This window comes from Castor canadensis, chromosome 4 (assembly GCF_047511655.1).
Source record: "Castor canadensis chromosome 4, mCasCan1.hap1v2, whole genome shotgun sequence".
NCBI lineage: Eukaryota > Metazoa > Chordata > Mammalia > Rodentia > Castoridae > Castor > Castor canadensis.
This window is the reverse complement of record NC_133389.1, coordinates 173,764,493-173,788,559: the sequence shown is the minus strand read 5'-3', so window position 1 is coordinate 173,788,559 and position 24,067 is coordinate 173,764,493. Positions and strand designations below refer to the sequence as shown.

The following is a 24,067-nucleotide window of genomic DNA, read 5'->3' as shown; positions in this document are numbered from 1 at the left end:
AGAATATAAATAAAAGGAGGAAACTTCCCCAGTCTTATTTCAACTTTGGGTACTTCTGGTCAAACCCAAAGGTTTCTTTCATTTTCATCCCTTCACTTTCCAGCGCTATCTCCCTAAGGGTTGGTTGCTACTGCTCTATGGGACACTTTGTTTCTGCAGCTTCATACTTCTTCCAAACCCCTTCTCTGCTGTTCACTTTCCTTCTATTCTTACCCTCTCCTATGTACCTCCACTCTCATGGCTTCTGTAATTCTTTATATCACATGACTCTCAAATTTATGTTTCAGCCTTGATTTCTAGCTGCTTTCCAGGACATAATCTTAAAAGAGGAATAGTTTGCCTACTCTCTTGACTTCTGAAAAGTGAATTGTCCTTGACACAAAATGATGATTCAGTCAATCATTCTTTCACTCATCTATTTAATAAATATTTATGAAATGCCAAATGCATGCCAGTTCCTATGCCAGGCACTGAAGGTACAGCAAAGAACATTTAATAATCTCAGCCTCTACATGGTTATTTCTACTTATTGAAGGAAAGTACTGGTTGCAATAAAGCAAAAGATGAATGAAATTATGTGGTGTGAATCCTCAATGAATACATACTCAATGCAAAGGCAGATATAACCATAGCCAAAGTGACAAAAGCAAATCTTTGGTTCCATATTCACTAGAGCATCCTTATAGATAGGATATAAGTTTTAAGTAGCAAAGATAAATCCATCCTACTTCAAAACAACTTTATGGGACAATTCCTTTCCTATCAAGTTGACCATCCAAGATGAGGAAAGAAATCTGTAACAGGTTAACTTACAGAATCCAACAGATCTCTGTGAACATTAAATTTGTAACTTAACCTTGTAAGCTAGGCAAGCAAAGTCCTAGAAACATCATGGAAAATAGATCACAAAGGGTGCATTAGCTATAAAATGAATAGCTAATGTCCTACCCATTGAATACACAGAAATGTTTAGAGTGCTGTGCTGTACGACACCACAAAGGCATGATCAATTATAGCAGCTTATCTATGGCCTGGCTTCCCATCTAGTTTGGTTAATTCTCTGAATTAACTGGATATTTTATTCCTGTGCATCATTGGCTGCAAAGTGACAAATCCCATTTTGGCCACAAAATCAATTAATATTCCAGCCTTGCTCTGAAGAGGGAAATAACAGATTTTTGATATTGTATATGCTTCCCATCAACCAGTTATTGGATATTTGGAAATGGCTAGTGATCGTTCTGCCCAAATTTTGAAACCTGTTTTGAAACATGCAGTACAGCCTGATTCCATCATTCACTCCAATTCATAGGCTGCAACATAATAACATTCAGTCTCTCGGCCTTGGTTTTTCCAACATGCTCAGGTTAACCATAATGACCTCCAACTTCCGGCTTCTGTCACTTGTTGGCATGCATACCCAAAACATCAAGTCCCATTGGAACAAACATAAAGCAAAGTGGAAAGCCATGAGAATTCATCATGGTACATTGGACTCTTAACCACCAGCATAATTTGCATGATTACAACAAACTCTGATTCTCTGCTTACTTTCTGACCATTTTCCACCAATGCTCAGAGTAATCTTGAATAAAACTGAAGTTGAGTTCCCCAGCAGTAAGCCTTCAATGGCTTATCCGGGAATAAATTCCAAATTCTTTATTATAACTGTACACATTAATACTAGTTTCCTGCTCACCTCTCTGGTCTTATCTCACAGGGACAGACTCTGCCACCGTCACTATGCTCCCGGCATACTGGTGCTTCCATATCAAAGGCATAGGCAGGTAAGGGCGGGAACTGCTTTCCCCAATTTGACCACAATTACCCAGCGCTACCATGTGACCTTCATGAAAACACAGTGACCGGCATATGGTCCGTGCTTAAAAAGTATTTCCCAAAGGACTCCACATTGGTATTTTTTAAGGTGACTACAATATTCAATAAAGGAGATTGATTAAGAAAGTTTTAATACCTGTATGTTCATCTTTAAGTATTTTTCCTGCAATTGTAACAACCATTCCCATAGAACTATACATTTTAAAGTTTTCTGGTTCCAGAACAGTTTTTGCAACATTTACCTCAACTTCATACAAATAAACCTCTGATTCATTTAAAATGTATTGATAAAATTGTCTTGCTAGAATTACTTGACAAACAAAATAGCATTTTAATTATGTAGTAATACACACTAGACAATACTATATAAAGATTGTAGCAGGGAGAAATGGAAGATTTGTTGAAACACTGATAGGAAAATTAGCTATATTTACTTTTAATGAGAAATTAAAAATTAAACAGACATGTAATAAGAAAAACTAAGCAGCTAGAACAAACAAAAGAAACTGAATTCATAACTTGGGAAACCAATGTGTCTCAAGGGGGAGAGAAAGGAGTAAAAACAGAAAAGAAACTAATTACAGTGATTTTCAATTCTACTTACAAAGCAGAAAATATTTCACTGTTACCATTTGCCAAGGCAGTATATATCTCAATTTTGAAATTTAAATGTTCAATAAGAATTGAGAACATTAAATTGCAAGAATATACACCAGCCATAAATTCTATTCCCAATTTGGTATCTGATACTAACAAAATTAATTTCACAAGAAAGACACTATAGCCTTAATAGGAGTAATTAAATATTGCTCTGAGGATGGAAACTTCTATGTTATAAGTGTAACAAATTCTAAAATTGTCCAATGAAATGGTCTGAAATTATGTGTTTCCATTTAAAACTCAGAAAAGATTTGGTGTTATAAATCTCAGAAAGATTATTGCTATGTCATTACTATTTTTATACCTTTGGTAAATTTCATTTAACAGCTTAAGCATATTCTCTTTAAAAAAATCAAAGGAGAAAATGTAATTTTTGGCAAGTTATTTATGGAACACATACTATCACACAGGCTCAGTATTTCCAGATACTTAAGCTTTAATTTTTGGAAATAACAGGGCTTGAACTCAGGGTCTTGCACGTGCCCTCTTGAACCACACCCCCACACCCCTTTTTGTTTTAGTTATTTTTCAGATAGGGTCTTTTTTTGTTAATTTTTGTCAAGGGCTGGCCTGGTCCACAATCCTCCTATGTATGCTTTCCATGTTGTTAGGATTATAGACATGAACCACCTCACCTTGCTTGTTTGTTGAAATAGGGTCATGTTAATATTCTTTCCCTCTGGCTGGCCTCAAACCACAATCCTCCTGATTTTCACCGCTCAAGTAGCTGGGATTACAGACATGTACAACTATACTAGGCTTAGGTAAGATTCTTATAGATGGTTCCCAGGCAAGTGCTCTCACTTGAGCCATTACCCTAGTCCTTTGGCTTTCAGTTGTTTTGCAGATAAGCTCTTGTGCTAACTTTTCCCAGGCTATCCTTCAACCATGATCCTCCTACACCCACTTCCCAATGGGATTTTTCAGCCTTGTTTTTGAGATTGGGTCTTGCTAACTTTCACCTGGACTGGCCTCAAACCTCAATCCTCCCATCTCTACTTCCTGAGTACTCAGGATTAAAGCTTTGATTTTTAAAATGGAGATATAATCCACTACTATACTATTCACCCTCTTAAAGCACATAACTCAGTGGGTTTTAGTATAGCCACAGAGTTGTACAACCACCACCTGTATTGACTCCAGTTTTTTCTTGACCTCAGAAAGAGACCCCGTAGGCATTAGCAGTTCCTCCTCTGCCTTTGCCCAGCCCCTGGCTACTATTTGCCTAATTTCTCTATGAATTTTCTTATCCTGAACATTTAATACAAATGAAATTATACAATATGAAGTCTTTTGTGTCTGGGTTCTTTTCAAAGTTGTTTTATCAAATTATCAATACTTCATTTGTTTTTATGGTCTCAACTAATACTTCATTGTAAAGATACACAAAATTTTGTCTTTTTATTCATAAGTTGCTGGACATTTCATTTGTTTCTGCGTTTGGGCTATAATGAATGCTCCTGTGATCATTAGTGTACAATTCTTCGTATGAACATATATTTTCAGATCTTGTGGGTCTATACCTCAGAGTAGAATACTGGGTCATATCAACTGTTTAACTTTTTGAAGAACTAACAAATCATTTTTTTCACACTCTACACCATTGTACATTCCCTCTATCCGTGTGTGCTGGTTTGGATTGTATCACATTCTCAACAATACTTTTTCTTACACATCTTTTTTCGGTATAGCCATCCTAGTGAGTGTGAAATGGTATTGATGTGCATCTCCCAAATGACTAATGATACTGAGGAAAAGTTTAAATTTACATTGCTTAAAATATAACTGCACATATGTTCACTAGCATACAGACAACTGTATGTGCACTCACTTCCCCCGCCCCCACAAGAAATCATTTGGCTCAGACTAAGAGAAAGCTACAGAAAGTTGAAGCCCCAAAGAAACCTTATAGCTAAACTGCAAAAATAGTAGCACTACCTGTGATACGAATCTGTTGAAAGGAAATATGAATGAACTTCAATAACATAGCATGACTTAAGCCAACACGTGTCCATAAAATCATTTTGAAAGAAACAAGGCATTAATATGCTTAATTATTGTAAACAATGCAAAAGTACAATGAAAATAGCAAGTCTTTATACTAAACATAAAAAACTTCCCCAGCTTCTTGAATTGCAAGAGCTAAATAACAATTTAGCAACAAGTAGTGCATTAAATTAATTCAAAATATATACAAAACAAGCAAAAAAACGCTAGGTGCATTTTTTCCTGACTCTATTTTATTCTGGTCTGCTTTCTTTAGGAGTAAACTGGACTGGAACATTTCTTCTAATTCCTGCAACCCAGAAATCTTATTATTCATGGGCTTTCGGGTCCAAACTTAAGAAATTATCTTCTCTAGAAAACAGTCTAGAGCCCATTGGTATAGCTGGAGCATAGTGACTGAGGCAGAGTCTGTCCCTGTGAGATGAGACCAGAGAGGTGAGCAGGAAACTGGTATTAATATGTACAGTTATAATAAAGAATTTGGAATTTATTCCCGGATAAGCCATTGAAGGCTTACTGCTGGGGAACTCAACTTCAGTTTTATTCAAGATTACTCTGAGCATTGGTGGAAAATGGTCAGAAAGTAAGCAGAGAATCCAGTTACAGAGTTTGTTGTAATCATGCAAATTATGCTGGTGGTTAAGAGTCCAATGTACCATGATGAATTCTCATGGCTTTCCACTTTGCTTTATGTTTGTTCCAATGGGACTTGATGTTTTGGGTATGCATGCCAACAAGTGACAGAAGCCGGAAGTTGGAGGTCATTATGGTTAACCTGAGCATGTTGGAAAAACCAAGGCCGAGAGACTGAATGTTATTATGTTGCAGCCTATGAATTGGAGTGAATGATGGAATCAGGCTGTACTGCATGTTTCAAAACAGGTTTCAAAATTTGGGCAGAACGATCACTAGCCATTTCCAAATATCCAATAACTGGTTGATGGGAAGCATATACAATATCAAAAATCTGTTATTTCCCTCTTCAGAGCAAGGCTGGAATATTAATTGATTCTGTAGCCAGAATGGGATTTGTCACTTTGCAGCCAATGATGCACAGGAACAAAATAATTAGTTCCTTCATTCAATCCCCCAAATGAAGACAAATACAAAATCCCCCATATCTCTTGGTGGGGCAATGTCCAATTGTCTTTCATAACAGCTTGCCTTAAATATCAACATCATCTGTGTGGAAGGCATACATTAGGAAAATACATTAACTCTGGGTAGTTAGGATTTAAGACCACTAAAGGGACATAAGAAGAATGTTGCAGACAAGTAAACAACCATTAATAACTTCATCTGTTATGTGGTAACAGAACCTACCAAAGGCCAGGCCTCTAGTACCTTACATTCTTTCTCCAATCTACTTAAAATGCCTGACTCAATTTGCTTAAAATCCAATTTCATCAGGTACCCCTGGAGCTTCTGCCATTGAGACTTAGTGGGGATCTTGAAATGTATGGGCCTCTGCTTCTCTGTCCAAGGTGCTAATGAGCAAGGTCACTGCCACAGATCAGCAGTCACATGGGCTCTCTCACCACCATAGGTCACCAAAGTGAGTTTCACACACATCCCACAGCTTATATTTTAAACACTTACATTTCAGATTTACTATTCAAAGTGTAAGTGTCCAATTTCGTGTCCCATGGTGGGCCCACCTAAAATTCAAAAAAGCTAAATTCCACATTTAGCATTTGTACAGCAACATTTGTCACAAATGCCTCTAACTGGTTAAATAAAAATCTTGAAATTATACACTACGCTCTAGAGGCAAGGCAGGAAATACTTCAACATTCTGCTTCCAAGGCAACATTTTTAAACTTAAGTCACTAGACTAGAAACCCTTAAAAAGATGTCAGCTACTTTTCTTTCACATAAATCCTTCTTGGATGATAAAATGAAATTTGAAATAATTTTTAAAAACATTAAAAGGAAACGAGTAACATTCTACTTTAACTCAACATTTATTCATAATACATAGCATAAAGTTTAATTAGAGCTTAATGAACTTAAAGTGATTAAAAGTGTGAGGGTGTCAGTGTTTACCACTTAAAAGCAAAAGGCTTTTATGAAAAATCTCTATCAAGGTAGAGCAATAAATTTTAAGTTAGATAGTCGTGTAGGCAACTGCCTACACTGCCTGTTATACTGCCTTTGTTATAGGCTGCTATAACAAAGTAGTATACACTAGATAGCTTATACACAAAAGAAATTTGCCTTCTCATGATTTTAGAGGCTGAAAATCTGAGGTCAGAGTGCCAGGACAGTCACATTCTGGTGAGGGCATTCTTATACACTGCAGACTGCTGTGTTTTTTGTTGTAGCTTCACATGGTGGAAAAAAGCAAGAGACTCTGGGATCCCTTTTCTAAGGATACTAATCCTGTTCACAAGGGCATCAGCCTCATGCTCTAATTACTTCCCAAATGCTCCACGTTTCCTAATACCATCACACAGGGTATTCTGGTATCACCAAAATTTCTACAGCCATTACATAGACACTTTTTATAAAATCTGTAAAACACAAAGTTACTGAGGCAAAACTAAGGTGGTAACTATGAAAACAGAAGTTTAAATTAAACATGGGAAAATAGCTTCAAATGATAAGATCACCTATTCTAAATCACAGAAATGCATGCCCAAGCTAATAACAGAATTGCCAAAAGAAGCTGTCAAGACTTGATGTGTTAGTTCTCTTCTATGGATTCAGCGAAAGTCAAGAAGCCGCAAGATTCAGAGTGATTATAGAAAGTCAGGTCAGAGTCACCTAAGAAAGAATATGGTAGAGAGAAACACTAAACAGAAGACTTCAGCTTTCTGCCCTGGCCTTGCCATTAAGGAGTATGAAAAAATGGCCTGAAGAAATAAAAGACAAAACAAGCAAACAGAAAACCACCAACACCACCACAACAAAAACCAACTTTTTCTACTATTCTGAGGACCAGCTGTTGAGGGTAAAACAAATTCAAAGGAGCCACATGTTGGTCTCAGTAAAGGCAAAACAATCAGGAACAGAATCGCAGATTTAGGACATGCTCTGAACTAGTTTCAACAGAAATAACAACAAAAGAGTACATGTGTCAGATTAATTAAAATACATAGAGGAAAGAAAATTAAGATTCACAATTAATTTCTTCCAAGGGAATGGGGACTTTTGACAAAATGAAAGGAAAAGATGAGGCATTCGTATTGTAAGCAATGTGTAAGGAAAGGGTAACATGGAAACTTCACAGAAGGAAAAAAAAAAAAAGAACAGGAAGAACTACTCCCCAGGGAGGCAGCACTTCCACCTCTGCTTTTGCCAGCTCTCCTGATTCTGCTCATCCCAGTTCAGCTGCTAGCTTTGTAGTCCTGGATACCCAAGATAACCAACCTTAGGCAGGGTCTGTTTCTTTAGACTGAGTTCAAACATCAGGTTTCTTTGCCACACACAAAGCTCAAAAGGTCCAAGTACAACAGAGATTGTTTTAAATGACTGAAGAAGATACAACCATTTTGCAGCTGATCTTTATAGTTATTCTAGAATACAGATTAGAAACATAAATCAAACCACTGACCAAAGTAACACATACACACATTTCTAGTTAATATTTGGTAGTACTGCTCTCCAACTTTACATTTATTCAGTTCTCTAATTCATTCAATTTCTCCAGACTTTATGATACAGGTATTATCATTATCTACTTTATAGATTAAATAAACAGGGATTTTAACCAAAATAATCTGGCTCAGAGTGTCTGCTCTACAAACAAAATTGTGTACCAGTTTGCAGAAGTCAAGAGTTTTTAACTCTCAAGTTAGTTGATACTCAGCCTCCAGAAATTCATCAAAATTAGCATTTAAGTGTTCCTGTCAGTTACTTCCTCCATCTTTAGTTTCAGGTAAACTGATCTTAACGGTGATTCTCTACATCAGTCTTTCTCTCCAGATTTTTATGGGAGGGCGGTCTAACCTGTGACCTCAATTGTTTGACTAATCTTAGAAAATTAGTTGATTTTCAGTTCAGCTTTTTTCTTAGGAGTGATGACTTCCAAGCCCTTAATGTCAGAGCTCAGATTAGAAGTCATCCCACTATTTTTTACTATCAGGTATAATAGATACTTTAATCCCCAAAATTGGGAAGAACATAATCTCAGCATACATAATACGTCTCCCAAAAGAGGAAGTTGGTGACTTTTACTAAACATATCAAAGCATATATGCATTATAAAAATATTTACAATATAGGAAATCTCATTACATAAAACTTTTACTTGTACATGTTGTGATTGTTTTCTTGATTCAAGTTAATGTATAGACCTACACTAAAGAGAGTAGAACAAAGTAATGTTCAAATACCAAACTTCTTTTAGTAATTGTTATTATAGTCATAGATAAATAAAAATAACAAAAAATCAGTTTTTAAAATGAAGTTAAAAACAAAAAGTACCAAGAATGCAACTGTGACTTTTCTCATCTAAACAAATACAGAAGCTTGTGCAAAACTCTAACAGTGCCACTCTGACTTCAACCTTCTGAAACTAAAGGAGACTGGGTGGAGAAGGGTTGTTAAGTATTCATTGTTTGGCATTCTCTCACATCCCAAGCTATACCCAACACTTCAAGGTTTAATCTGAGAGGGAAATCATAGAGACAAAAACTTTTTCACTCTTTAAAAACTACTGATGTAAAGAATCACTAACCCAAATTTTATTCCTATGTTTTGACAGGTCACAAAAAGCTGCATGATCATATCATACCACTTTAAAGAATGACATTCAGAAATGAACCTTAATATGAGAGGCCTTGACATAGGTTCCACCCAAGGAACCATCTTCAAAATTGTACCCCTATCTTTTGCTTTAGTTTTCAAACATGGTCTATTTTAGGCCTAGGCTGGGCTGGTTCACAATCCTATTTATGCTTCCTCCATAGCTGGGATGACAGGCATGAGAAACTGTGCCTGGCCCCAAAACTCTGTAGCTTTTATTGAGTGATTATGCACAGTGTGGTGATTTTTACAACTAGGTATGTCATAATCTAGCAGAACTGATGGTATTGTTAGCATAAATGTGGGAGGGACTGCAGCCCCAACACCTGGGAACTGCTGGTTGTCACCCATAATTACCCCACTTCTACTCCATGTCTTACTCTGATACTTCCATTCTTTAAACAAACTCACCAAAGGTAGAGGTTCCAATCACTCAACTATTTCAAGGACTGCATGCTCTCGGCTTTCTTGGACACATGAGAATAGGGAATAAGTTCTTGATCTAGCTAATATGCCTGTTTTTCCCCTTTATGACTTCTCATCAAAAGTTGTTCTACCCTCCTTCATATAAACTTTAAAGCAAGATTCATTTAATTTTTATATTTATTTACTAGACCATATGTCCTAAATGTGCCAAGATTTCATGTATAATTATAGTAATTCAAGGACACAGGAAACATTTGTGCAAGGCCAGATGCTTTCAGTAAGAGAAGCAAATACAATATTCAGTTTGAGGATATAATCCTGACCACCAATTTCAACAAAGTAACGGAAGAATAAAAATAAGAACTGAAGATGTGATGCTCTGCCAACACATGCAGCTCAATGAACAAACTGCATTTACATTCATTGTGCATGTTTCACTTCTAGACAGACAGCCTACAAGGTCACACTACTGTCAGTTACAATAAGCTTCTAAACTTCTGGTCAATTTCCTAGTTAATAACAAAGGACAGGGCTATGACATCATTACAGTTATAATTAATTTACACAGATCAGCTTCCTGTTAATCAAATACATCTTTAAAAGCATTTAATTATTTTTCACCTAGAAAGCAACATTTAGCTTTAGGTTAAATTAAAAGCAATCTTACTGAATTCAGTATGAAAGGCTGTCAGGCTGCTCTAAGATACAAAGGACAATAGGCTTCACATGGTACACTGCTACGATACAGGAGCTATTGCCACATTCACAGCAACAGAAGCACAAGATGGTGGATAATACAGCACATTTTAACAGCTTTGGAACATAAAGAAGTTGTCAGGGAACTGAGGATAATCAGATATTCTCTGGGAAAAGAAACACCTCAATGCCTTCTGTCAAAATTACATACAAGGCCAGAAATATTAATGTATACAGTAAGGAAAAGTATATAATTAAGGGCATGATCCTACATGAGCCCTACAATACACTAGGAGGTAACAGAGGCTAATTTGGCTTTGTAAAGACTAAGATTTCACATATGTATGTGTATATATAGATATGAAATATGAATATATTTATATTCAAGTATGCACATACCACCTACATATACAATGATACATATATAATGATAAATTAGAAAATGATAATGGTTTGTCATATAAACAAATTGAAAAAACTGCTTAAAATAAAATTTCAAATAGCTTTAACGTATTTTTATAACAGTAGCTAATTAGCATTTTCTAGGAGTTTCTAGATCCTATATTTTTAAAGTGCATTATGTGATTCAATTATACATACACTGTATAAACAGTGAAAGACGGTATGTGGAAGTAACATGAAGACATGAATGATTTGTTTTAATTAACATAAACTGCATAATAAAATCTCAACCACAGTTTCTGTCAAGATTATCTGATGATTTGAGAATTTAATGAGCTTCCATTTGGGGAGATTAAAAAAATCTCAATATGTTAGCTGGCAAAATTTTAACTTTCCCCACTTTTAAAAGTGTTACAGTCTTAACAGAAGTGATTAGACTATATTTACACATAAAAAGTGACTAAAAAATGAAGCTCTACATTTTGTATATAGTCTTGAATTTTGCTTCACAGTTAGGTGAATTAGTGCCAACTCCAATTCTGACCCATCACCTCTTATGATTTCCAATATCAATCATAAGCCAATTCCTTCTCTCTCAGACCACAAGTTTTAGTGTAATGAGGGCTCATTAAAGTTCTCCAACTGACAGCCTTCAGAGAGGTTTTTAAACCAGGAGGCACACAGGGAGTCACAATGCCATATCCCATGATCACTTTTTTCAAGAGGATTTAAGTAATTCCATTCTACTGTTGCTCCACATAAGATTTCTTTGTGTACTCAAAGTCAATGAAAAAGTGATAGCCACCACCACCAACCCTCATTTAATCTCTTTCAAAGGCCCATTTGTGAATTATTTATGGAACTGAAATCCTCTCTACACAGGAACTAGTCAAGAGAGGTAAAGAAAGCCAGACTTCAGAGGTGTTATGTTCCCAGAACACACATAGGACATCCACAAATTACTTGGTGATAGGGGACAGCTAGAGGATTTATGCCTGTCTAGCATCAATACCTCATTCTTTCTATAACAGGAATCCACCTTCCACCCCATTAAATGTGGTCTAAAGAAAAAGGGGGGTGGGGCGCTGTCAATCTAGGGTGCCCTTTCCTAAATTCATCTAAAGGTGACAGTGAATAAAGTTAGAATGATAACTTTCTCCTGGAATTCACTAGGACCAGTAACTTTTGGAAATGATACTCAGATCATTAACTTGAAGAGCTTTCCAGACTTACCAACCCAAACTTGGAAAGCTCACTTCACTGACCTTAGCCAAGGGACCACAATTTGGTTTTTTTGTTGATTCTCTGACTTATCCACATACTTCCAATAAATTTTTTGTCCTCAACTCAGTTACTGGATAACTTAAATGACTTTGTTCCTGCTCTTTATTATAATAATTAAAAAAAAAAAAAAAACTCTACCCAGAATACTACACATTTGCAAGGAGCTGACAAATCAATGAAAGTTTATTTCAAGCATCTCCAGCTCCCATTTTGACTGAGTACAACATTTCAGGTCACAAGAGAACCAGAACATGGATGTTATATAGGTTGTATATTAACAGTCTGCTAGGGGCATGTTATTTTAAAGAAAGAAGTACACAGCTTATGACGTGAGTAAAAGAGCAACCTTTGCATAAATAAGGCAAAGTCCTCTCAAAGTAAGAGGGAAAACCAAATGATCATAAATTTGTCTTTGATTTATATCAAGTTGTTTTTAAAGAATACTTGTAATTTTGAAGTGATTTTCAAAACAATGAATCTCCCTACCTTTGTTCTTCATTAAAAATAAGTCTATTGCGGAAGTCCTTGCCTATACCTTTACTTCCAGAGTATTCCCTGCTCTTTCCTGTATTAACTTCAGAGTTTCGGGTCTGCTATTAAGGTCCTTGATCCATTTTGAGTTGATACTAGTACAGGGTGACAGACATGAATCTAGTTTCAGTTTTCTGCAGGCAGATAACCACTTGTCCCAATAACATTTGTTGAAAAGGCTGTCTTTTCTCCATCATATATTTTTGGAGCCTTTGTCAAAAATAAGGCATACCTGTGTGGATTCACATCTCAGTCCTCTATTCTGTTCCACTGGTCTACATGTCTGGTTTTGTGCCAGTACCATGCTGTTTTTATTATTATTTCTATTGCTTTGTAATATAGTTTGAAGTCGGGTATTGTGATACCTCCATCATTGCTCTTTTTGTTGCATATAAGAGAAAGGATGGACAAATGGGACTACATAAAATTACAAAAGCTTCTGCACAACAAAAGAAATGGTCTCCAAACTGAAGAGACCACCCACAGAGTGGGAGAAAATGCTTGCTAGCTATACATCAGACAAAGGACTGATAACCAGAATATACAGGGAGCTCAAAAAACTAAACTCCCCCAAAATCAATGAACCAATAAAGAAATGGGAAACTGAACTAAACAGAACTATTTCAAAAGAAGAAATTCAAATGGCCAAAAAAACACATGAAAAAATGCTCACCATCTCTGGCCATAAAGGAAATGCAAATCAAAACCACACTAAGATTCCACCTCACCCCTCTTAGAATAGCTATCATCAAAAACACCACCACCACCAAGTGTTGGCGAGGATGTGGGGATAAAGGAATCCTTACACACTGCTGGTGGGAATGCAAGCTAGTGCAACCACTCTGGAAAACAATACGGAGGCTTCTTTAAAAACTAAACATAGATCTGCCATATGATCCAGCAATCCCACTCCTAGGGCTATACCCAAAGGAATACAACTCAGGTTACTCCAGAGGCACCTGCATACCCATGTTTATAGCAACGCTATTCAAAATAGCCAAGTTATGGAAACAGCCAAGATGCCCCACTGCTGACAAATAGATTAAGAAAATGTGGTATTTACACACAATGGAATTTTACTCAGCCACAAAGAGGAATGAAATCTTACCATTTGCAAGTAAATGAATGGTACTTGCGAGGAGATCATCATCTTGAGTAAGGTTAGCCAGGCTCAGAAGACCAAAAATCAGACTTTAGATCTAAGGCAAATGCAGTAGTGTTGTTGGATTTGGGTCACATGCCAAGGGGACAGCACATACAGGAGTAATGGGGATAGGTAGGAAACCCAAAACCCGAAGTGTTTGATGTCACCACTGCAGAGGAGCCAATAGTAACCTTAAAACAACAGAGGTAAATATGGGAAGGTGACCAGGAAGTAGTGAAGAGGTCTGGTAGAGATGAATCAATTCGGGTTGTAATACACTTGTGCATGGAAGCAATGCTAAGATTCTGTTTAGCTATCCTTATCTCAACCAGCAAAAACACTAGGTCTTTCTTTCTTATTGCTTATATCTACTCTTCAACAAAATTGCCTGGAAGCGAAGGGGGTGGAAGGGAGGAGGGGGGTGGGGACAGGGGCGAGAAATGGCCCAAACAATGTATGCACAATGAACAAAGAAAAAAAATTAAAAAGCAATAAATGGCCAATACAAAAAAGGGAAAAAAAAAACATAACAAAACTGGAGAACAGGAGAGTGGAACAGGTCCTGACTGGGGGGTTTGGTACCAGTGGAAAGGGGGAGGAGGTGGGGAAAGGGTGTAGGAGGGTGAATATGGTACAAATACTGTGTACACATGTATGCAAACAGAAAAATGATACCCTTTGAAACTATTCCAGGAAGGCAGGGGGGGATAAAGGAGAATGGTAAAGGGGGCGAATTCAAGTATGATATATTTGATACACTGATATGTGTTTGACTTTTGTAAATGACACAGTATACCTCTACCCAGCACAAAAAATGAAAAAAAAAGTCTAGTATACACATTTAATAAAGTATTCTAACTGAAGGAAAGGTTCTGCCTAGAATTTTAGGAAAATCAATCATCTAAATCCATCTACTCAAAAAGGAAAAAGGAAAAAAACTGAAGAAGAGACTTTTCAATCTCTTGGCCTTCAGGAAGGAACGTGAAAACTTTTTGCATGCTTTTCTATAGAGATTTACCCCCTTTATTTTTCACTACCATGCACAGCATTAATAGACACAAGCACATTTCTCCAATCATGAACCCTGAAAAGGAAAACAATAACCATGAAACTATAGCAACAAACATTAAGAACATGGTTTTATATCTGTAAGTATTCCTTCATTTAACAAATATTTTGAGTATCTACTAAAACAAGCTCTATCCTTTTAGGAAATCACAGCTTAGTGAAAGAAGCACAGATACAAAGAGCAACTTTATCACAGGATGAGGAACTATGTCAAAACTATATAAAAAGATGCATGGAATGTCCAGGAAATAGCAAAAATAGGTTTCAAAGTTTTATATGGAGTGTGGGGAAAGAGAGAGAAAGAAAAAGAAAACACTAGAGTAGGCGCTATCCTGTGGGCAATGGAGATGATGATGACATGGCTCCTAAAAACTCTCTATCAAAAGCAGGGGAACCACCTCATGAAAACAAAAGGATTTATTTTTGGTGGGCATAATAGCTACAGACTACAAGTTTAGAAAGCTAAAGGGTGCCTTAGTAATACAAAATTAACAGGCCTTGAAAGAAAAAAATGAGTAACCTTTAATACATTTATATGAAGGAAGACACTGTGTGGGCAGTATGCACAGTATTTCTATATTTGGTAAAATTTAGAATCACAACCAATTCATTACAACTTACTTTCAAAATTGCTGGTATAAATAACATGAAAAAAAAGTGGTAAGTGTTCTTCCAGTGTTGCCCAAGAGACTTTTTCCTCAAGGAAAAAAAACAAAATTATACATAGCTGCCAACACAAACACACAAATGCATTATTTATATACAATTGAAGTCATCATATGCATATAAATTTCATTACTATCCTAGTACTGTGACTTGGGATTAAAGATATATAAGCAAGTTACCACTATGGAGAAACAGCTGTTGGTGTAATTGAGCTAAAGCCAGAAAATCTGAGGTCAAATATGAGGCCTGTCACTTACTAGTATGTGGCCTTGGGCAAACCACATAATTAATCCTGCTGAGCCTTTGTTTCTTTATGGGGGGGGGGTCCACTTGGTATAGTCATTGTGAAGAATAAATGAAACAGCCTATTACAGAAAGCATGCAGCACATCACCAAAGTTTGTTTTTCATTCTTCCTTCCTCTCCATAAAGTAATGAGTCTTTCCCCCATGGAACTAGACTTTATTGCTTTGTAATTATAATGTGCATGTAAGAATGTCCAAGAACTAGATGGTAAATAACACCAACATGCAGACCTGAATGCACATATTGCTAGTTGGCTATCATCTGGATCCCAAAGGGCTCCTGTACTCTATCTATTGCATCCCAGCAACCAGATACCTTTTCTTCATGAATACAGCCAAAATTATCCACTGTCTTTGAAATATCACCACCATGGTGTTGCATAGAGCAGCTGGTTGATTGAAAGTGACTTCCCCTCCCCCACACTCCAGCTGTCACCAGGAAACCTTCCTCAATGTGGGGAAAAAGACAATGTAATATTACTACTACCACTATTAATAACAATCTAACAAATACTTAGCATTTGAAATTATTTTCTTATGAAAGCTCATTATTTAAGTAAAAATTAACTCTTAAAAAAAACACTTTACCATATGAATGCAGTTGCTTTCATAACTAAAAACAATGGATGGTAAACACAAGTAACACTGTATACTGCCTTTGACTACCTGTTTCTTTTTGAGTCATTTGTGATGCTAAACAGCATTCAGTTAAAATACTAAATAGCTCTTAATAGTGATACGGCTGTCACAATGGTAAGAGTGTTTTATTTTAAAGTTGATGTCTCAAAAAATGTGCAGAATCCTATTTTTGTAAAATATGGGTCAGATTGAAGGCTGTATTTTCTTTTTAAATAATCACTCACACCCCTGCATGAGAAGCCAGACACATGTTGAAATTGCTGAAAATCCTGGGAACTGTCTTCAGAACAAGATCCCACTCATCAGATAATTAATGCCATTAATTTTTAAGTATAGCTCATGCCCTGAGGTATTCTATCCTTCGAATGGAATTTCACACCCAGTTCCCTAGAATCCTAGGTTCCCTGGACATGCCTGGAGCATGGCTGCCCAGGATCAAGAGCCTACTGATCTTAAAGCCTCTCAGCTCCTGAACTTTTCAGGTAAGATTCTGCTTAAAAGGGCTTCCTCCTTAAAACAAAACAAAACAACAAACAAAAAACAAATCTGAGAGTCACTGCTCAGTAGACATAATCGCAGTATTAAAGGAAACCTACCTTTTTAAAGAATAGCTTCTACCTTTTCAATGATTTTTTTAAATAATTTTTACATATACATTCACACATGTAACTTTACATATATGTCATTCTTTATACTTAGTCTCCACTCCCATATTACAATACACAAAGTAAACAAAATTATGACCTAGTATGTTTTCAATTATTTTCCATGCTCATGTATTTGTAGCAATGTTTATATCTGTGTGTACAGAGATGTGAATATACAGATATGTATGTGTACATATATACATACAGAAAAAATATACATATACTCACAGAAAAAATATAAGGAACTTTTTATTTTTAAAAATTAGAACATAAAACTTTTCCATATGTTATCATTAAGCATCCATATTGAAAAAATATTAATTTCTTAACTAATAGCATTTTCTTATACCTTGGAAATGAGGTGTCATCTTCTGTAACATAGGGCTCTTCCAATAAACTACCAAACTATTTCTAGAAGTTGCTCTGTTCCAATAAAAGTATGTAACATAGTTTTTCCACCATGAGTAAAGCTTTAACTTCCTCTAAGTGTTTGCTTTCTCTCATACACAATAATATGAAAGCTCTGACTCTTCACTTCAACATCTTTATTACTTAAAAAAAAAAAGTGCAGTTTGGTAATAAAATTATCTCACCTATAAAAATATTATGAGGAAACAAAGTTAGTTTTTCTATGTCCAAAAGTCAACATTTATTATGGGCATGTTTTATACATTATTTCATTCAATTCAATGGCCTGAGATAGGCACTCTAAGATTCCTACTTTATAGAAGAAATTAAAGCTGGAAGGATGTTAATGTGTCCAACGAACACCAGTATATAGGGGAGGCAGGATTCAAGCAGAGTTAGCCTGATCCAAAACCACTGCTATAGATCTACCTCTCTTATATGGAAAGTGTCTGGCGTCTATTAAGAAATGAATATTTCATGATGGAACAGTGTTACTTTGGTGGTAGGGTTAACAATATCATTTATAGAAGTTGATATCTGAAGGGACAACTTATCTTAAAAATTCTCTCACCAACAATATCCAGGAGCCATGACATAGCCTCAGAACAGGATTCTCTAATCAAAGTGCTGTGCTTTGTAGGCCATTGTTTTGCACTGACCCATGGTTTGGTACTACCATTCTCTACAATGCAATGATTGTAGGCTTTAGGGCAGTAGCTTCAAATCCCGAATGTTTCTTTCTGCCCCTACAATGACCCCTTGAAGACAAAGAGTTGTAAGAAACGCTGCATCGAACAATCTGAAAAAACAGCTTGAGAGCATGACTAAGTAAATCTAGGGATCTCAAAACAGAGGTCCGGAAAATGGGTATGACCTTCTCTGCTATCATGGAGCTGTCTGACCTATGAGGACATATGAGGAATATTCTGCATGACAAATTTGATTATAAAAAGCCTTCTAAACAGCAGTCACAATTTCCATGCTCTGCAATTTATCTCTAACCCAACATAGTATCCTCCCTGCACAATCTATGTGCTTACTTCCTGAGATTCTAAGTTATTTCATAACGTCTCACCTTTGAGTACTTTATATATGAAGGTGAGAAATACTTTTCTTGTATTTTCACAAGGAATACTTACAGATCTATGAAGTAACATTTAAGTGACCTGTCCAAAATTCTGTATCTAGGAAGTATCTCAACTCAAATTCCATTCGATATCTGTGACTACACAATGGATGATGTTCTCTACAGCTATGTCAGCAATTCTTAAACTTTAGCACCTTGATGCATTGGGATCAACTGGAACACTTGCTAAAGTCATTTCTAGTTCAGCAAGTCTGGGGTAAGGCCTCAAAATTCACATTCCTTACGAGATTCCAGATAATGCTGATGCTGCCAGTTCCTAAACAACTTAGAAACCAATGCTTTGCGATCCTTCTTTGAAAGATCACCTGTCCTCTCAAGACCAGCAGCAAATCTGAAACCTTTAGAGTTCATTAGAACCAGCAAAGGCGGAAGAAAAAAAAAAAAAAAAGACATGAGAATTTGACCAAAACGTTTTAAATGCAACTTCAAGAAACTAAAAACAAAAGTCTGTGCCGTGAAAACACTGAAACGGACCTACACAGCTCCACAACAAAACTAGGTCATAATTCGACAGTAACTCTAAATCTTCTAAAATTTATGCCCAGTTTCGAGAAGCAAACTTGTGTTTCGATTTTGGATAATCTATGCAAAACTTTTTTGTTTTACTTTTAAGTTTGGGCAAAAAAGGGTTAAATTCCCCAAGGTGGATTTCCTGTCCTCTATTAAGAGGACTACCACTACCGGGACAGGACTGAGTTTGTCACACACCGGTTGGAAGGAACAGGAAGTTACTGTCCCCCAGAGCACCTGAAACTGCAAGCTGTGATGCTGATGCAACCTCGCTTTAAGCTTCCTGTTTTTAAAAGGAATTCTTCAAACTCCCTTAGGTCAACCCCATCCCCAAAGCGCCTGGCACGTGGCTGCTGGTGAGGCCCACGTCAGGCACAGACTAAAGCGACCGGGATGACACCCGGGTACAGTAAGTAGCTCCAAGAAACGCCCTCCCCGCTCTCGCACCTGCAGGGGGTGCCGGACTTGGGAAGGCTGTGCCTCCAACCTGCCCCGCCCCTGCCCTCCGAGGGGCGCCGACCACCGCCCAGCCGCCCAGCTCAGCCGCCAGCACCCGAACAGCAAGAAAAAAGGAAAAACATGCGGAACCGAAGCTACGACGCAAGCCGCGACCAAACAGACGCGGAAACTCACGCTCTCTACGATCCGCCTGCGTCCTCACGTCTTCGAACGTACTGCGTCATCACGCACGACGCCGATTCCCGGAAGCTCCAGTTTCCGCGGCCTTTGGAGACAGCGGGGGCAGCCTCGCGACGGAGCCGGGGCGCCAGGCCACGGCGCATGCTCAGTGGTGCGCGCCCGCGCTCTAGTGCCTGCGTGCTGCGTGGGTGTCTCGGAGACGGCCGGGCAGTGCAATGTGATGCAGTAGGGTGCTGTAAGAAGACCCTGTACCCTAGACTCAGCCTCCAAGTTCCATGAGAAACGGGAATAAATAAATTTCCTTACTGTGGTGGCTGCCTACCGTGTGTAAAGCCTAAGTCTCGGCTGCATTGGAGTGACCGCAGCGGGGCGGGGGACGGGGGACGGGGTCGACGCCGAGGTCCTTGCCACTTGGGACCAGCAGGCGTCTTTGGTCTGCTCCGATGTGGTGGAAAAACTCCTTCCCAGCCCCAACCCAGCCGCCAGCGTGTGAGCTGCCGCCTGTGAAGTGGGTGGTGGAGGAGACAAACTTCAACCTCCAAGTTGAGGGGCTGCTGTGTGTCAGCCCTAGAAAGCAGGCCAGCCTAACAAGGTCACCCAGAGGCTTGGGTCTGAGACTGCACTGTTAGGTAGTTTGGTCCATATGTCTTTTGATGCAGTTTTGGGTTTTTTGCTTCTACTTGAAAACAAGGTTTGTGATTCAGATTAAGCTAAATGTTGCTTGCCTTGCTGTATTTATTTCCTATAATAGGAGAAAACTTTTTGGCATAGAATTTTCTGTAACTAAAGGAAAGATGCAGGAGGACTCTTAAGTGTAGGTAGTTTAGTGCTGCTTTTTATTTATTGAGAGTTTTAGCAGTTATTAAAAACAATTTAAAACTGCCTAAACCAGAAGAGTTTTATCTTCTGTCATTGTGTATTGCAAGAACTCTTCATAGAGGTACTTAATTGGAGCTAAATTTAAGTGAAAATTTGACTCATTTACAGATAATGTGTATATGCATATATATATTGGTATTCAGACTTTCATATCACAAGATTCTTAAACATTATGTTGATAATAAAACTGATGATGAAAAACTGCATTCCTGGAAATGGAAGGCCAGATGAACAGGGGGAAACATAAATTGCCTACAGAAACATATTTCCTAGGGAAAAACAAATGTGCTTTCTCAAAAGGAAGGGATCCTCATTTATCTTTCTAATTCGTGATCATTTCCATCCATTCAATTAATACTAATTCTGTGTTCTCTATCACCCTCTACACCTTTCTATAATTGCATCATTTTTCTTGTCCTTATAATCAAATTCACGTGTTATTTTAAGACACACAAGTGTCAATACATTAATGTTATAAAAATGTAATTACTTATAGGAATTGAGAATATATTTAGGTAATTATATATTTCAAAATTGTAAGTGAACATTTTTATAGACATTTAAGAAGACAGAAATATTTTTAATGATCTCTTATTCTGTATGAAGATTTGTTGAGAAGACTAGACTTTTTTTTAAAGTTCCTATTGAATGAGCATTTAAATTGACAAACATCACCTGTATAACTTCATATCTTAAACATTTAACATGAGCAGTCAGTAGAATCCTTTCACTAAGCAAGACTTAAAAGTACTAAAGAATCAGTGGCTGGAGAAGTCCTTTGACATAAAAGGCATATAATTGTTTCACTCCTTGTAAAACAACGATTCCTAAAGCTATATTTTAATCATGAGAAAAGAGCACTATGCACATTGCACATAATATGTGACATATACTTAATGGTCTAAAATGAGTATTTAAATTTAGTCTAAGGCTTAAAGGAGAAGCAACAATCTCTCTTAAACTAGCATTCCTATAGTGTGGTGCTTGTACTCAAACAGAGGAGTTAAGGTAACAACGTTTGTACAGTCACAATCCTGGAGTGAGAACTGGCAGCAAGATAGATAAGTATTCTTAGCTTTCAGAATCCAGCCTGAAGGTGAAAGGACTGATGTCCTTTCAATAGTATCATGCAGGGAAAAACACAACTGCCTTATCTTTTAAAGGGAGGAGATAATTTTGATCTTTAATTGCTTTTAATGAATCAAATATTTATTGTTATAACCAAAACTGTACCAAAAGATGGGTAAAAGTAATCAAAGAATTTGCTGCATTCTTGTTACAAAAAAGCTTGCAAATTAAACCATAATTTAAGAGCTATAAAAGTAAAATAGCATCGTGTATCCTGATAATAAGAACAATAATGCTTAACAGCAATATACTATGCAAACAACTATAGAGATTTGTAGTGATTGTATCATATCAGACAAAATACACTTGAAGACAAGTATTTGTAGAGGCAGATTTTTCACAATGACATAACAGTCAATACATCAAGAAGTTATAACAAGTATAAATATATACGCACCCAACAGCAGAGCAATAGAGCCTTGAATTCATGAAGCAAAAGTTGATAGAATTGAGGAAGGGGATGGGGTAGCTCAATGTTAAGAGTGCCTGTCTAGCATGCATTAGGGTCTGGTTCCATCTCCAACATTACAAAAAAGAATCAAAGGAAGAAATAGGTAATACTTTGATATCAATTTCAATACCCTACTCCCAATAATGGGAAGAACAACTAGACAGAAAACCACAAGTATGTAGAAACCTTGTAAAACACTCTCAGACCACTTTACTAAATGATAAAAGAATTTACATTCTTTTTAAGAAATACATTCTCCAGGATAGCCCATGTGGTGGGCCATAAAACAGAATCATACAATTGGGATCATACAATTGTTCTTTGATTGCAGTAGAATTGAGTTAGAAACCAATAATAGAAATATATTTGGAAAAATTGCCCAAATATTTGGAAATTTAATTATTCATGGGTTAAAGAAGTAAAGGAATTCTTAAGAATATTTCAAACTGGATGAAAATGGAAATACTAAAATTTCTGGGTAGTAGCTAAAACAGTGATCTGAAAGTATTTTACTGCTTTAAATACTTATTTTACCAAAAAAAAAGGATCTTAATAATCTAGGCTTAAAAACTAGAAAACGAAGAGCAACTTAAATCTATATCAAGCAAAAGGGAGAATATAATAATCACTGGAAATCAATGGAAATAAAATCAATGAAAATGAAAATTAAGTTAGACTAAGAAAATTAAGTTGACTTTCTATATTTGTGGATTGGAAAGCTGAAAATTATTAAAGGGCACTTCTGAAATCAACCTATAGGCTTATTCAATGGACATTCCCTCTCAAAATTTCAGTGAGTGTGTTTGTTTTCATACAAATTGACAAGCCGATCCTATCTAGAATACCCAAAACACATTGAAAATGAAGAAAAAAACTGTAGGAATTAGGTTATATAATTTACCTTGACAAATTGTACCTCATATTAAAAAAAAAAGCTACTTAGAACATGTCATTAACAAAATAAAAAGATAAGGATTGGAAGAAAATATTTGCAAATTTCATATTTGATGGGAGATTTGCATCTGGAATTTTACCACTCAAGAATACAAAGGTAAATGATTGAACTTTTTAAATGGGCAAAAAGGATTGCGATTAAAGCTCAGTAGTGGAGCACTTGTCTAACATGTAAAAGGCTAGGTTAGATCTTCTCTGCCTTAAAAAAGAAAAAGTGGGCAAAAGATCTGCATAGAAATTTTACTACAGAAGATATATTAATAACTCATAAGCATATGAAATAGTTTTAAAAGCATTAGTTATTAGGAAAATGAAAGTTAAAACCACAACCGCAACTAGATACCACTCCTATAATAAAAACAGATTAGTAGCAAGAATGTGGAGAAATTAGAATGCTCACACATTGCTGATCAGAATCTAAAATGGTATAACCACTTTGGAAAATAGTTTCTTAGAAAGTTAAATATACACTTACTATGCAACTCAACAGTTCTACCCCTAGGAACAAATATACCCTAGGGAAATGAAACAAATGTCCACAAAAGACTACCCTGCAAATTTAATAGCAGTGTTACAACCATCCAAAAGCCATTAACTCTTAATAAAGAAATGACAGAGGTTCAAGTTTCTGACTCATCCTATATCATGGATGAATCTCAAAAATAGTATAGTAGTCCTCTCTATTCGAGGGAACATGCTATTTTTTAAGTATGGTAAAAGTTAATTTATAAATTAGTTCAGTAAGAGATTAACAACAATTATAACAAAGTAGAACAATTATAACAATATACTATAATAAAAGTGAACTTTGTATCTCTCAAAATGTCAGTAGGCCCAAGCCCACTGAAATGAATGGAAGAGCAGTCCAAGCCAAATACAAAAACAAAAA

The 24,067-nt window shown here is 36.6% G+C and overlaps 1 protein-coding gene across 8 annotated transcripts in view; it reads right to left on the bottom strand.

The window, feature by feature from the left end:
- Rhbdd1 (rhomboid domain containing 1) overlaps nucleotides 1–19,831 on the bottom strand; it is a 135,407-nt gene extending 115,576 nt beyond the window's left edge. For 5 of the 8 annotated variants that reach the window (XM_074071888.1, XM_020179942.2, XM_074071890.1 and 2 more), the window contains exon 1: nucleotides 19,761–19,831. The gene's annotated coding sequence lies outside the window, so the exon portion shown is untranslated. The remainder of the gene's footprint in view (nucleotides 1–19,760) is intronic. The other 3 variants (XM_020179943.2, XM_074071892.1, XM_074071891.1) reach the window with 1 other exon arrangement.
- Nucleotides 19,832–24,067: the final 4,236 nt, after the last annotated feature.